The 13,951-nt window shown below is 51.8% G+C and overlaps 1 pseudogene; it reads left to right on the top strand.

The window, feature by feature from the left end:
- Window positions 1–7,799: 7,799 nt before the first annotated feature.
- LOC138564659 (zinc finger protein 729-like) overlaps window positions 7,800–13,951 on the top strand; it is a 52,672-nt pseudogene continuing 46,520 nt past the window's right edge.

Consider the following 13,951-nt stretch of genomic DNA (forward strand, 5'->3'; position numbering starts at 1 on the left):
GTGGATTGGGGCAAGCACCCAGCCTTTCAGCACACCACACTGCATGCAGGTCAGTTTCGGGCAGGGCTATCTCATTCTTTGTGTCACACACGCAGATACCAGACACCCATAACATGGAATGCATATTGGTCATGCACTCCATTCACCCAGGTCCCACCCCAAGGGTGTACCCACAACATACAGTCACTGGAAAGGCTCCAGCCAGTCTGGCCTGGACTTCCCCACAATATCATAAAAGGTTCTTCCACCCAACAGCCAGTCAGGGGAATGGACAGAGTCAGGGTTTCCCAGAACTTTGGGAAAAGTAGATAACAGGTTATAGCTCCGAGAGGCAATAGAGAAGTTGGGCAATTGCTCACAGGATGCCATTGATTGGATCTCCTCCTTTCTTGGAAACAGGAGCTCCAGGATCCAATGGGGCGACCATCCATCGGCCTCCCAGCCGGTAGACTGTGGTGTGCCACAAGCAGACAGTTTCTCGCCCCTTCTTTTTAACATCTACATGCGTTGTCTCTGCACCCTCCTTACCAACATGGGAATATTTTTTTACAGACTTTGCAGATGACACACAACTGGTAATTGTACTGACTGGCCGTCACACCACAGACAGCAGCAGGCTCGATTCCATCTATAAATCCATTGAGGCATGGATGAAGTCCAACTGGATGTGCCTCAATGGAGGGAAAACCGAGCTCATGGTCATTGGCTCTCCCCAAGCAAGAGCTAAACTCGACCCAGCCTATGCAACCTTTAAAATCAAAAACTCTCCAGTGAAGGTCTGAGACAAAGTAAAGACTCTTGGTGTCTATTTACAGGCCTCCCTAGGAGCAGACGCGCAGGTGGTAAACCTAAAACAGACCTGCCAATACCATCAAAAATTGTTAAGGCAAATCACATCTCACCGAAGCTAGCATAACAGTGTGCAGGAGGGACCCCAGCTGGCCAATAGGACTGGGGTTTTCCCAAACAGCACTTTAAGATGGAATGGCAGCACCCGTGAGATGATGGGGATGCAGATTCGTACTGAAGCATCAGATCAATAATGACAACTCAATGGTTTGGCAAAGGGAGTCCGTTTAATGACCAGTACAAGAAACGGGGAGTTATGAATATCAGCAGTAGCGCGATCTTCCTTCTCGCTTCAACTCCAACAAACTTTTTAAAAAAATGACATCCTTTATACTAAAAACTCGTCATCACTGACGTGAAATGCTAAAAATGTTGCCTGCAATTCTATTGATTATAGGAAGGTAACTTTACTATAGGTACTATATCTGTATATGGTAACGGGGAGAGGGGATTGGGTAACTAGCATCAAGTGGGGCATCTAAGTCCTTCGTTCAGAATGACTACTGTAAACATCACAAAGAGTACGACGTCTCATTGGCTCTACAGGCTATAGGATCCTAGATTACTTGGTGAATTGTGATCGGGTTGATACGTCACCTTGTACTTTTCCACTTTGCCTAGCAGCATGCAGAATGGTCAGCCAGGTGCAGGGTGCCCGTCGGTTCCCCTAGCCTCCCACCAAACAGTACCATCATCCATCACTGACCCAGTGGCCATGTGTCAATTAGTTTCTAATTTGTAGGCCTCTATGCTGCCTCTCTGTCTGGGAGAACTCGGATATCTGTGCATGGCTCAAGGCTGCGCGTAGGTGTGAAGGCCCCAACTCTTCTTGCTTGGCAGGTCACGTGTCTTAGGCACCGTGAAATCGTCTCCATCTCCATGTAATTTGTGTATTTGATTTTAGCTTTCTGTCCACCAAGTGCCTTCTGCTGCTTATCTCGACTCCTTTGAACAGGATACTCCGCTCTTGATGTCATAAATTGTATTAGCCTGTGTCAGTTTAAGATGACCTTGGTTTCTTTGCACGGGCCTCATGCCTCTGAGTTTTGTTTCTGTCCTTGGCATTCGATTCCCGTGTTTGAGGGCCTTCGCTCCTGGGGCCTCTGGTAACATGCGGTTGGTTCTACCATTTTGCAAAGTGGACATAGAAGTCATATAAAGTGCTCCTTTTGAGGTAGATATGTATACGTGGCGCTTGCCGCATCTAATTTCCTACTAAGCATAGCAAGCCACACGATTTCCTCAGCTTTCTTGCATTTCCATGCATATGTACACGTGTAAACTGGTTGCATGTCTTCATCGCTCTTATGGCATAAGCTTCTTATACTTGACATCGTCCTTTTAACTTCAACTCAGGATGTCACTTATCCATGGTCTTTCGTCTCTTTTTGTCATTCAAAGGTCGTCGTTTTCTTTATCTGCGAGTCAGTCTGGGTACTTGTGACGTCACCATTCGTCCTCTTTTTGGACTTTTGTGGCTTCTTCAGGCATCACGTTTTGACAATCGTCATTCTGTCTCACTTGTCAATATGGTTTTCTCAATGGGTACCTTACTGTCCAAGGTTTCTTTAGTGTTGGTACTTCAATGGGTGCTGTCGGTCTAATCGGTACCGGGCAGAGCCCTACTGTGGCTCTCTGCTGGTTTATTTGCTCATCGTACGTCACGTATCTCGGCGTGAGCGTTCCTGGTACTTCGAAATGGGCGCTTTGAGTGTGGGTCGTGCTTGGGACCTCCTCTACAACAGCTCTATTAGTGCTAGAGCTATTGTACTCTCCAGGCTAGATTAAAGGAACTCCCTAATCCTAGGGTCCAGTGCCAAATCATCCAGAATAATGCCATGAGGACGATCGCAAATCAAAAAGAGATCACATCACCAATGAGAGAAAATCCCTCCATTGGCTTTCTTTTGAAGACCGAATTACATTCAAGTTAATGTCCTTGGTCCATCATTGTTTACACGGAACTGCCCCGGAATATCTCAAAAAGCAAATCAGCCCTTATGTACCTGGTCGGACATTAAGGTCCGAAAACAAAGGGCTAGTTAAAGCCGGACACATAAATAAAGACAGCGGTCTAGGTCAAGCCTTCCCCAGTAGAGCCACCACCAAATGGAACGGACTCCCACTCCACCTTAGACTCGAGCCCAACTATCTGAAATACAGAAAAAAATGAAAAAACACATTGGTCAAACACAGACTGACTGTATTTATTAACATGTTCTGTTTCCCTTACTGTCGTCCATGTCTCTTTGTCAGCGCCCTGATGCCTATGGGCTGCGGCGCTTTATAAACATATATATAAATAAATAAATAAATAGAAACCAAGAGGCCCCAGGGGCCATCTTGTCTCCCATTAGGAATCAACTGATTCCTATGGCAGGGTCTGGTTATACCAAAATAGAGGATACTCTGAGCACCTTAAAAATTCAGCATGGAGCTGCCACCAGCCCATACCCTTCTCTGTGGCCCACACACGGGTGCCCAAAAACATACACTAGGTGTACAGGGTTGTATGCCCACCCCTGGTGCCATAAGGGTATCCCAAGGGTCTGTTCACCACAACCAAAAAGAGGAAGAGCTGCACTGCCAGGAGTCCCACATTGACACCTGTGTAGAAAACAACACAGAACACACATGATAAGGGAGTAGAGGACAAGGACATGGAGGCCCTGTCCCTCCAATCTATTTCAACATCACAAAGACCTTGTCCAAGGCTTCCATTTCAAGATGGCTCTCCGGCTGCATCACGCACTGTAATCAGTTGGCTAACCGACCGCTGCCCGGCTGCGTGAGGGCCCACTCCACCAGAGCGATCGCTTCGATGACGGCGTTCCTGTCTGGTGTGCCCATGCTGGACATTTTCAGGGCTTCTACATGGAGGTCCACGCACACCTTCATGAAATTCTACTGCGTCTCCACTAAATATCGCCCACCTGCCTCTGGGGGTTATCTTGCTCTCTCATCATGCTCCTAGAGATGCGCAACCATCTCTCTCATCATGCTTCTAGAGATGCGCGACCGTCTCTCTCATCATGCTCCTAGAGATGCGCGACCCACTCTCTCATCATGCTCCTAGAGATGTGCGACCGTCTCTCTCATCATGCTCCTAGAGATGCGCGACCGTCTCTCTCATCATGCTCCTAGAGGTGCGCGACTATCTCTTTCCGGTTCCGGGAGCACCTCAAAACCTTTCTCTTTGCTTCTGCTTTTTCTCCTCCTCTCCTGACCTTCTGGGTGTTACTGGAACTGCGCCAGTTACCTGGACACCCTCTGATCTTGAACTCTGGTCGCTCCCCCGCCAGCGTCACACACCTGCACTACCCACCTGGCACCCCCCGCACTTGGGGACTGTTTCTGTATCCCTACAGTCCTCTACCAGCCCTTTACACCTGATGTCTGCACTTACCCATGCACTTGCCATATGATGGCCATTACTTACTTATTGTTTTATCTATTCCCATGTACTGCACTGTCTCTGCCCCCTTGCCTCGCACTTGCGCGATCTGAATGACACCTGGCATAGTAAGATCGTTGTCTCTGTCTCGCTCTGTTCCCCTTCCCTTGCCTCGTCGCGCCTTGAAACACTTGTGTATAGGTGCGTTATAAATGCCATATCATATCTCATCATGCTCCTAGAGATGCACGACCGTCTCTCTCATCATGCTCCTAGAGATGCACGACCGTCTCTCTCATCACGCTCCTAGAGATGCACGACCGTCTCTCTCATCATACTCCTAGAGATGCACGATCATCTCTCTCATGCTCCTAGAGATGCGCGACCATCTCTCTCATCATGCTCGGAGAGATGCGCGACCGTCTCTCTCATCATGCTCCTATAGATGTGCAACCATCTCTCTCCTCATGCTCCTAGAGATTGTGCGTTCAATAGGTCCAAGGATGGTGGTGTTTGGAAGGCAGACGCAGCACTTCTGAGATGGGAAAGAGGCCACCGCAGCTGGCACGATTAAGAGCACACATGCATGAGTGTCCTAAGTACAAGAGTGCTGTGTAGCCTAGTGTGCTAGTACCACTAGTCCACGTGTGTGTCCAGTGCAGCTCGAGCAGACAACCTACTTGCACGTGTGGATCAGGTGAAGCACACTACCGCCAGTCAAAGGTTACTCTAAATAGTCAAGCTGCTGGTAAACACTTGGCAAAATCGAAGTACTGTGGTGGTGTTGGCGACTGGAATATGGGGACGAGTAGTGGCTAAAGCATCTGCTCAATCCTCGTACCTGCGCTGCTCAGCCATCGCACTGCAACAGTGACCTGAAACATGAAGGTGAACAGGGCCTGGAACGAATGGTGCACCCTCTGCTCCGCTCAGCCCTCGCACTGCAACAAAGACCTGAAACATGAAGGTGAACAGGGCATGGCACAAATGGTGCACCACCTGCCCTGCTCAGCCCTTGCACTGCAACAGTGACAGGAAACATGAAGGTGAACAGGGCATGGCACGATTGGTGCACCCCCTGCCCTGCTCAGCCTTTTACTGCAACAGTGACCGGAAATATGAAGGTGAACAGGGCATGGCACGAATGGTGCACCCCCTGTCCTGCTCAGCCCTTGCACTGCAACAGTGACCGGAAACATCAAGGTGAACAGGGCACGGCACAAATGGTGCTTCCCCTGTCCTGCTCAGCCCTTGCACTGCAACAGTGACCGGAAACATCAAGGTGAACAGGGCATGGCACGAATGGTGCACCCCCTGTCCTGCTCAGCCCTTGCACTGCAACAGTGACCGGAAACATCAAGGTGAACAGGGCATGGCACAAATGGTGCTTCCCCTGTCCTGCTCAGCCCTTGCACTGCAACAGTGACCGGAAACATCAAGGTGAACAGGGCATGGCACGAATGGTGCACCCCCTGTCCTGCTCAGCCCTTGCACTGCAACAGTGACCGGAAATATGAAGGTGAACAGGGCATAGCACGAATGGTGCACCCCCTGTCCTGCTCAGCCCTTGCACTGCAACAGTGACCGGAAACATCAAGGTGACCCAGTGACCGGAAACATGAAGGTGAACAGGGCACGGCACAAATGGTGCTTCCCCTGTCCTGCTCAGCCCTTGCACTGCAACAGTGACCGGAAACATCAAGGTGAACAGGGCATGGCACGAATGGTGCGCCCCCTGCTCCGCTCAGCCCTCGCACTGCAACAAAGACCTGAAACATGAAGGTGAACAGAGCATGGCACAAATGGTGCACCGCCTGCCCTGCTCAGCCCTTGCACTGCAACAGTGACAGGAAACATCAAGGTGAACAGGGCATGGCACGATTGATGCACCCCCTGTCCTGTTCAGCCCTCGCACTGCAACAGTGACCGGAAACATGACGGTGAACAGGGCCCGGCACGATTGGTGCACCCTCTGCTCCACTCAGCCCTCGCACTGCAACAAAGACCTGAAACATGAAGGTGAACAGAGCATGGCACAAATGGTGCACCGCCTGCCCTGCTCAGCCCTTGCACTGCAACAGTGACAGGAAACATGACGGTGAACAGGCCACGGCATGAATGGTGCTTCCCCTGTCCTGCTCAGCCCTTGCACTGCAACAGTGACAGGAAACATGAAGGTGAACAGGGCATGGCACAAATGGTGCTTCCCCTGTCCTGCTCAGCCCTTGCACTGCAACAGTGACCGGAAACATCAAGGTGAACAGGGCATGGCACGATTGGTGCACCCCCTGCCCTGCTCAGCCTTTTACTGCAACAGTGACCAGAAATATGAAGGTGAACAGGGCACGGCACAAATGGTGCACCGCCTGCCCTGCTCAGCCCTTGCACTGCAACAGTGACTGGAAACATCAAGGTGAACAGGGCATGGCACGAATGGTGCACCCCCTGTCCTGCTCAGCCCTTGCACTGCAACAGTGACAGGAAACATGAAGGTGAACAGGGCATGGCACGAATGGTGCACCCCCTGTCCTGCTCAGCCCTTGCACTGCAACAGTGACCGGAAACATGCAGGTGAACAGGGCCCGGCACGATTGGTGCACCGCTGCCCTGCTCAGCCCTCGCACTGCAACAGTGACCGGAAACATGACGGTGAACAGGCCACAGCATGAATGATGCACCCCCTGCCCTGCTCAGGTTTGTTCCCTGGAGTGTGACTCATGGGAGACAGCAAGAGCCACTCTTGAAACTAAACTGGTCATCTACACACCACAGCGCTGTCGCCTGCAGTTTTCTTTCTCTGGGCGGCCCCGCGACTCAAGATTTCTTTTGAGCCTGCAAGTCTAGCCGCTGCCACTGCTGTTCCAGTCTTACTGCTAACACTCTGACACCTGCTTCATTCCAGTGCTAAAGATTTGTTGCTGGGGTCGTGAAGGTCATGTTTGCAGTTAGAAAATGTGACCATCACCTCCCAAGGACAAACCATTTGCATTGCAATTAAGCCAGGTGTTAAGAGCCATTACAAATTGTTTAAATTACAAATGGGGGCGGGCCAAAGGTGAATGACGCTGTGACATCATCACCGCCTCTAGTGTGAGTTGAAAGGTCAGAATCCGCCCCAATGCAGGTGATTGTCTTTGTTTTATTTTACAGGGCAGGGCTATTTTATACACAGCTTCTAGCTTCTTCAACCCCCCGTCTGGTGGGGCTCCTCGGAGCAGTATAATCTGATTGTCTTGTGGTGCGGGTATTGGGGCATTTAAGAAAGTCTTGAAGAGAGTCCTGAGTTCCAGCTGCTGAACCCTGAAGCAGGTTATCAATCTTCCAATCAGGCTGCAGTTCCCGCAATGCTCCAGCAGAGGGCGCGCCTATCCGGCTGCTCTCGCGATTCTTGGGAGAGCGGAAGCAGGAAGCACTGGTGTACTTCCGGGGCAGTAACGGCAGAGGCAGCACAGGCTCCAGACACTGCGGTGTATGTCTCATGCGAGCCTGCAGTGTCGTCATTCTCTGACCTCATCTGCCAACTCTCGCGAGACGAGACTTGCACCAGCTGCTGCCCCGGCGTCAGGTGCGTAGCAATGGAGCTGCCTGGGAGGTATGGGGGAGGGCTGTGGGAGTGCTGTGGGAGTGAGGGCAGCAGAGAGCTGTGTGATGAAGATCAGTGCGGAGCTGTGTGATTAGTGGGGAGCGGTGTGATGAAGATCAGTGGGGAGCTGTGTGATGAAGATCAGTGGGGAGCTGTGTGATCAGTGGGGAGCTGTGTGATGAAGATCAGTGGGGAGCTGTGTGATTAGTGGGGAACTGTGTGATTAGTGGGGAGCTGTGTGATGAAGATCAGTGGGGAGCGGTGTGATGAAGATCAGTGGGGAGCGGTGTGATGAAGATAAGTGGGGAGCGGTGTGATGAAGATCAGTGGAGAGCTGTGTGATGAAGATCAGTGGGGAGCGGTGTGATGAAGATCAGTGGGGAGCGGTGTGAAGATAAGTGGGGAGCGGTGTGATGAAGATAAGTGGGGAGCGGTGTGATGAAGATCAGTGGGGAGCTGTGTGATGAAGATCAGTGGGGAGCGGTGTGATGAAGATAAGTGCGGAGCTGTGTGATTAGTGGGGAGCTGTGTGATGATGATCAGTGGGGAGCTGTGTGATGAAGATCAGTGGGGAGCGGTGTGATGAAGATCAGTGGGGAGCTGTGTGATGAAGATCAGTGCGGAGCTGTGTGATTAGTGGGGAGCTGTGTGATGAAGATCAGTGGGGAGCTGTGTGATGAAGATCAGTGGGGAGCGGTGTGATGAAGATCAGTGGGGAGCTGTGTGATGAAGATCAGTGGGGAGCTGTGTGATGAAGATCAGTGCGGAGCTGTGTGATTAGTGGGGAGCTGTGTGATGATGATCAGTGGGGAGCTGTGTGATCAGTGGGGAGCTGTGTGATTAGTGGGGAACTGTGTGATGAAGATCCGTGGGGAGCTGTGTGATGAAGATCAGTGGGGAGCTGTGTGATGAAGATCAGTGCGGAGCTGTGTGATTAGTGGGGAGCTGTGTGATGAAGATCAGTGGGGAGCTGTGTGATGATCAGTGGGAAGCGGTGTGATGAAGATCAGTGGGGAGCTGTGTGATGAAGATCAGTGGGGAGCTGTGTGATCAGTGGGGAGCTGTGTGATGAAGATCAGTGGGGAGCTGTGTGATTAGTGGGGAACTGTGTGATTAGTGGGGAGCTGTGTGATGAAGATCAGTGGGGAGCGGTGTGATGAAGATCAGTGGGGAGCGGTGTGATGAAGATAAGTGGGGAGCTGTGTGATGAAGATCAGTGGGGAGCGGTGTGATGAAGATCAGTGGGGAGCGGTGTGAAGATAAGTGGGGAGCGGTGTGATGAAGATAAGTGGGGAGCGGTGTGATGAAGATCAGTGGGGAGCTGTGTGATGAAGATCAGTGGGGAGCGGTGTGATGAAGATAAGTGCGGAGCTGTGTGATTAGTGGGGAGCTGTGTGATGATGATCAGTGGGGAGCTGTGTGATGAAGATCAGTGGGGAGCGGTGTGATGAAGATCAGTGGGGAGCTGTGTGATGAAGATCAGTGCGGAGCTGTGTGATTAGTGGGGAGCTGTGTGATGAAGATCAGTGGGGAGCTGTGTGATGAAGATCAGTGGGGAGCGGTGTGATGAAGATCAGTGGGGAGCTGTGTGATGAAGATCAGTGGGGAGCTGTGTGATGAAGATCAGTGCGGAGCTGTGTGATTAGTGGGGAGCTGTGTGATGATGATCAGTGGGGAGCTGTGTGATCAGTGGGGAGCTGTGTGATTAGTGGGGAACTGTGTGATGAAGATCCGTGGGGAGCTGTGTGATGAAGATCAGTGGGGAGCTGTGTGATGAAGATCAGTGCGGAGCTGTGTGATTAGTGGGGAGCTGTGTGATGAAGATCAGTGGGGAGCTGTGTGATGATCAGTGGGAAGCTGTGTGATGAAGATCAGTGGGGAGCTGTGTGATGAAGATCAGTGGGGAGCTGTGTGATCAGTGGGGAGCTGTGTGATGAAGATCAGTGGGGAGCTGTGTGATTAGTGGGGAACTGTGTGATTAGTGGGGAGCTGTGTGATGAAGATCAGTGGGGAGCGGTGTGATGAAGATCAGTGGGGAGCGGTGTGATGAAGATAAGTGGGGAGCGGTGTGATGAAGATCAGTGGAGAGCTGTGTGATGAAGATCAGTGGGGAGCGGTGTGATGAAGATCAGTGGGGAGCGGTGTGAAGATAAGTGGGGAGCGGTGTGATGAAGATAAGTGGGGAGCGGTGTGATGAAGATCAGTGGGGAGCTGTGTGATGAAGATCAGTGGGGAGCGGTGTGATGAAGATAAGTGCGGAGCTGTGTGATTAGTGGGGAGCTGTGTGATGATGATCAGTGGGGAGCTGTGTGATGAAGATCAGTGGGGAGCGGTGTGATGAAGATCAGTGGGGAGCTGTGTGATGAAGATCAGTGCGGAGCTGTGTGATTAGTGGGGAGCTGTGTGATGAAGATCAGTGGGGAGCTGTGTGATGAAGATCAGTGGGGAGCGGTGTGATGAAGATCAGTGCGGAGCTGTGTGATGAAGATCAGTGGGGAGCTGTGTGATGAAGATCAGTGGGGAGCTGTGTGATCAGTGGGGAGCTGTGTGATTAGTGGGGAGCTGTGTGATGAAGATCAGTGGGGAGCTGTGTGATGAAGATCAGTGGGGAGCTGTGTGATCAGTGGGGAGCTGTGTGATGAAGATCAGTGGGGAGCTGTGTGATTAGTGGGGAACTGTGTGATTAGTGGGGAGCTGTGTGATGAAGATCAGTGGGGAGCGGTGTGATGAAGATCAGTGGGGAGCGGTGTGATGAAGATAAGTGGGGAGCGGTGTGATGAAGATCAGTGGAGAGCTGTGTGATGAAGATCAGTGGGGAGCGGTGTGATGAAGATCAGTGGGGAGCGGTGTGAAGATAAGTGGGGAGCGGTGTGATGAAGATAAGTGGGGAGCGGTGTGATGAAGATCAGTGGGGAGCTGTGTGATGAAGATCAGTGGGGAGCGGTGTGATGAAGATAAGTGCGGAGCTGTGTGATTAGTGGGGAGCTGTGTGATGATGATGAGTGGGGAGCTGTGTGATCAGTGGGGAGCTGTGTGATGAAGATCAGTGGGGAGCTGTGTGATCAGTGGGGAGCTGTGTGATGAAGATCAGTGGGGAGCTGTGTGATTAGTGGGGAACTGTGTGATTAGTGGGGAGCTGTGTGATGAAGATCAGTGGGGAGCGGTGTGATGAAGATCAGTGGGGAGCGGTGTGATGAAGATAAGTGGGGAGCGGTGTGATGAAGATCAGTGGAGAGCTGTGTGATGAAGATCAGTGGGGAGCGGTGTGATGAAGATCAGTGGGGAGCGGTGTGAAGATAAGTGGGGAGCGGTGTGATGAAGATAAGTGGGGAGCGGTGTGATGAAGATCAGTGGGGAGCTGTGTGATGAAGATCAGTGGGGAGCGGTGTGATGAAGATAAGTGCGGAGCTGTGTGATTAGTGGGGAGCTGTGTGATGATGATCAGTGGGGAGCTGTGTGATGAAGATCAGTGGGGAGCGGTGTGATGAAGATCAGTGGGGAGCTGTGTGATGAAGATCAGTGCGGAGCTGTGTGATTAGTGGGGAGCTGTGTGATGAAGATCAGTGGGGAGCTGTGTGATGAAGATCAGTGGGGAGCGGTGTGATGAAGATCAGTGCGGAGCTGTGTGATGAAGATCAGTGGGGAGCTGTGTGATGAAGATCAGTGGGGAGCTGTGTGATCAGTGGGGAGCTGTGTGATTAGTGGGGAGCTGTGTGATGAAGATCAGTGGGGAGCTGTGTGATGAAGATCAGTGGGGAGCTGTGTGATCAGTGGGGAGCTGTGTGATGAAGATCAGTGGGGAGCTGTGTGATTAGTGGGGAACTGTGTGATTAGTGGGGAGCTGTGTGATGAAGATCAGTGGGGAGCGGTGTGATGAAGATCAGTGGGGAGCGGTGTGATGAAGATAAGTGGGGAGCGGTGTGATGAAGATCAGTGGAGAGCTGTGTGATGAAGATCAGTGGGGAGCGGTGTGATGAAGATCAGTGGGGAGCGGTGTGAAGATAAGTGGGGAGCGGTGTGATGAAGATAAGTGGGGAGCGGTGTGATGAAGATCAGTGGGGAGCTGTGTGATGAAGATCAGTGGGGAGCGGTGTGATGAAGATAAGTGCGGAGCTGTGTGATTAGTGGGGAGCTGTGTGATGATGATCAGTGGGGAGCTGTGTGATGAAGATCAGTGGGGAGCGGTGTGATGAAGATCAGTGGGGAGCTGTGTGATGAAGATCAGTGCGGAGCTGTGTGATTAGTGGGGAGCTGTGTGATGAAGATCAGTGGGGAGCTGTGTGATGAAGATCAGTGGGGAGCGGTGTGATGAAGATCAGTGCGGAGCTGTGTGATGAAGATCAGTGGGGAGCTGTGTGATGAAGATCAGTGGGGAGCTGTGTGATCAGTGGGGAGCTGTGTGATTAGTGGGGAGCTGTGTGATGAAGATCAGTGGGGAGCTGTGTGATGAAGATCAGTGGGGAGCTGTGTGATCAGTGGGGAGCTGTGTGATGAAGATCAGTGGGGAGCTGTGTGATTAGTGGGGAACTGTGTGATTAGTGGGGAGCTGTGTGATGAAGATCAGTGGGGAGCGGTGTGATGAAGATCAGTGGGGAGCGGTGTGATGAAGATAAGTGGGGAGCGGTGTGATGAAGATCAGTGGAGAGCTGTGTGATGAAGATCAGTGGGGAGCGGTGTGATGAAGATCAGTGGGGAGCGGTGTGAAGATAAGTGGGGAGCGGTGTGATGAAGATAAGTGGGGAGCGGTGTGATGAAGATCAGTGGGGAGCTGTGTGATGAAGATCAGTGGGGAGCGGTGTGATGAAGATAAGTGCGGAGCTGTGTGATTAGTGGGGAGCTGTGTGATGATGATCAGTGGGGAGCTGTGTGATGAAGATCAGTGGGGAGCGGTGTGATGAAGATCAGTGGGGAGCTGTGTGATGAAGATCAGTGCGGAGCTGTGTGATTAGTGGGGAGCTGTGTGATGAAGATCAGTGGGGAGCTGTGTGATGAAGATCAGTGGGGAGCGGTGTGATGAAGATCAGTGGGGAGCTGTGTGATGAAGATCAGTGGGGAGCTGTGTGATGAAGATCAGTGCGGAGCTGTGTGATTAGTGGGGAGCTGTGTGATGATGATCAGTGGGGAGCTGTGTGATCAGTGGGGAGCTGTGTGATTAGTGGGGAGCTGTGTGATGAAGATCCGTGGGGAGCTGTGTGATGAAGATCAGTGGGGAGCTGTGTGATGAAGATCAGTGCGGAGCTGTGTGATTAGTGGGGAGCTGTGTGATGATGATCAGTGGGGAGCTGTGTGATCAGTGGGGAGCTGTGTGATTAGTGGGGAGCTGTGTGATGAAGATCAGTGGGGAGCTGTGTGATGAAGATCAGTGGGGAGCTGTGTGATTAGTGGGGAGCTGTGTGATGAAGATCAGTCGGGAGCTGTGTGATCAGTGGGGAGCTGTGTGATGAAGATGAAGATCAGTGGGGAGCTGTGTGATTAGTGGGGAGCTGTGTGATAAAGATCAGTGGGGAGCTGTGTGATTAGTGGGGAGCTGTGTGATGATGATCAGTGGGGAGCTGTGTGGTGATTAGTGGGGAGCTGTGTGATTAGTGGGGAGCTGTGTGATGAAGATCAGTGGGGAGCTGTGTGATGAAGATCAGTGGGGAGCAGTGTGATGAAGATCAGTAGGGAGCTGTGTGATGAAGATCAGTGGGGAGCTGTGTGATTAGTGGGGAGCTGTGTGATGAAGATCAGTGGGGAGCGGTGTGATGAAGATCAGTGGGGAGCTGTGTGATTAGTGGGGAGCTGTGTGATGAAGATCAGTGCGGAGCTGTGTGATTAGTGGGGAGCTGTGTGATGAAGATCAGTGGGGAGCTGTGTGATGAAGGTCTGTCTGAGTGATTGCAGTGGGGAGCTGTGTAATGAAGATCAGTGGGGAGCGGTGTGATGAAGATCAGTGGGGAGCTGTGTGATGAAGATCAGCGGGGAGCTGTGTGATGAAGATCAGAGGGGAGCTGTGTGATGATCAGTGGGGAGCTGTGTGATGATCAGTGGGGAGCTGTGTGATGATGATCAGTGGGGAGCTGTGGTGATTAGTGGGGAGCTGTGTGATGATTAGTGGGGAGCTGTGTGATGATTAGTGGGGAGCT

This window comes from Ambystoma mexicanum, chromosome 1p (assembly GCF_040938575.1).
Source record: "Ambystoma mexicanum isolate Mex_15411 chromosome 1p, UKY_AmexF1_1, whole genome shotgun sequence".
Taxonomy (NCBI): Eukaryota; Metazoa; Chordata; class Amphibia; order Caudata; family Ambystomatidae; genus Ambystoma; species Ambystoma mexicanum.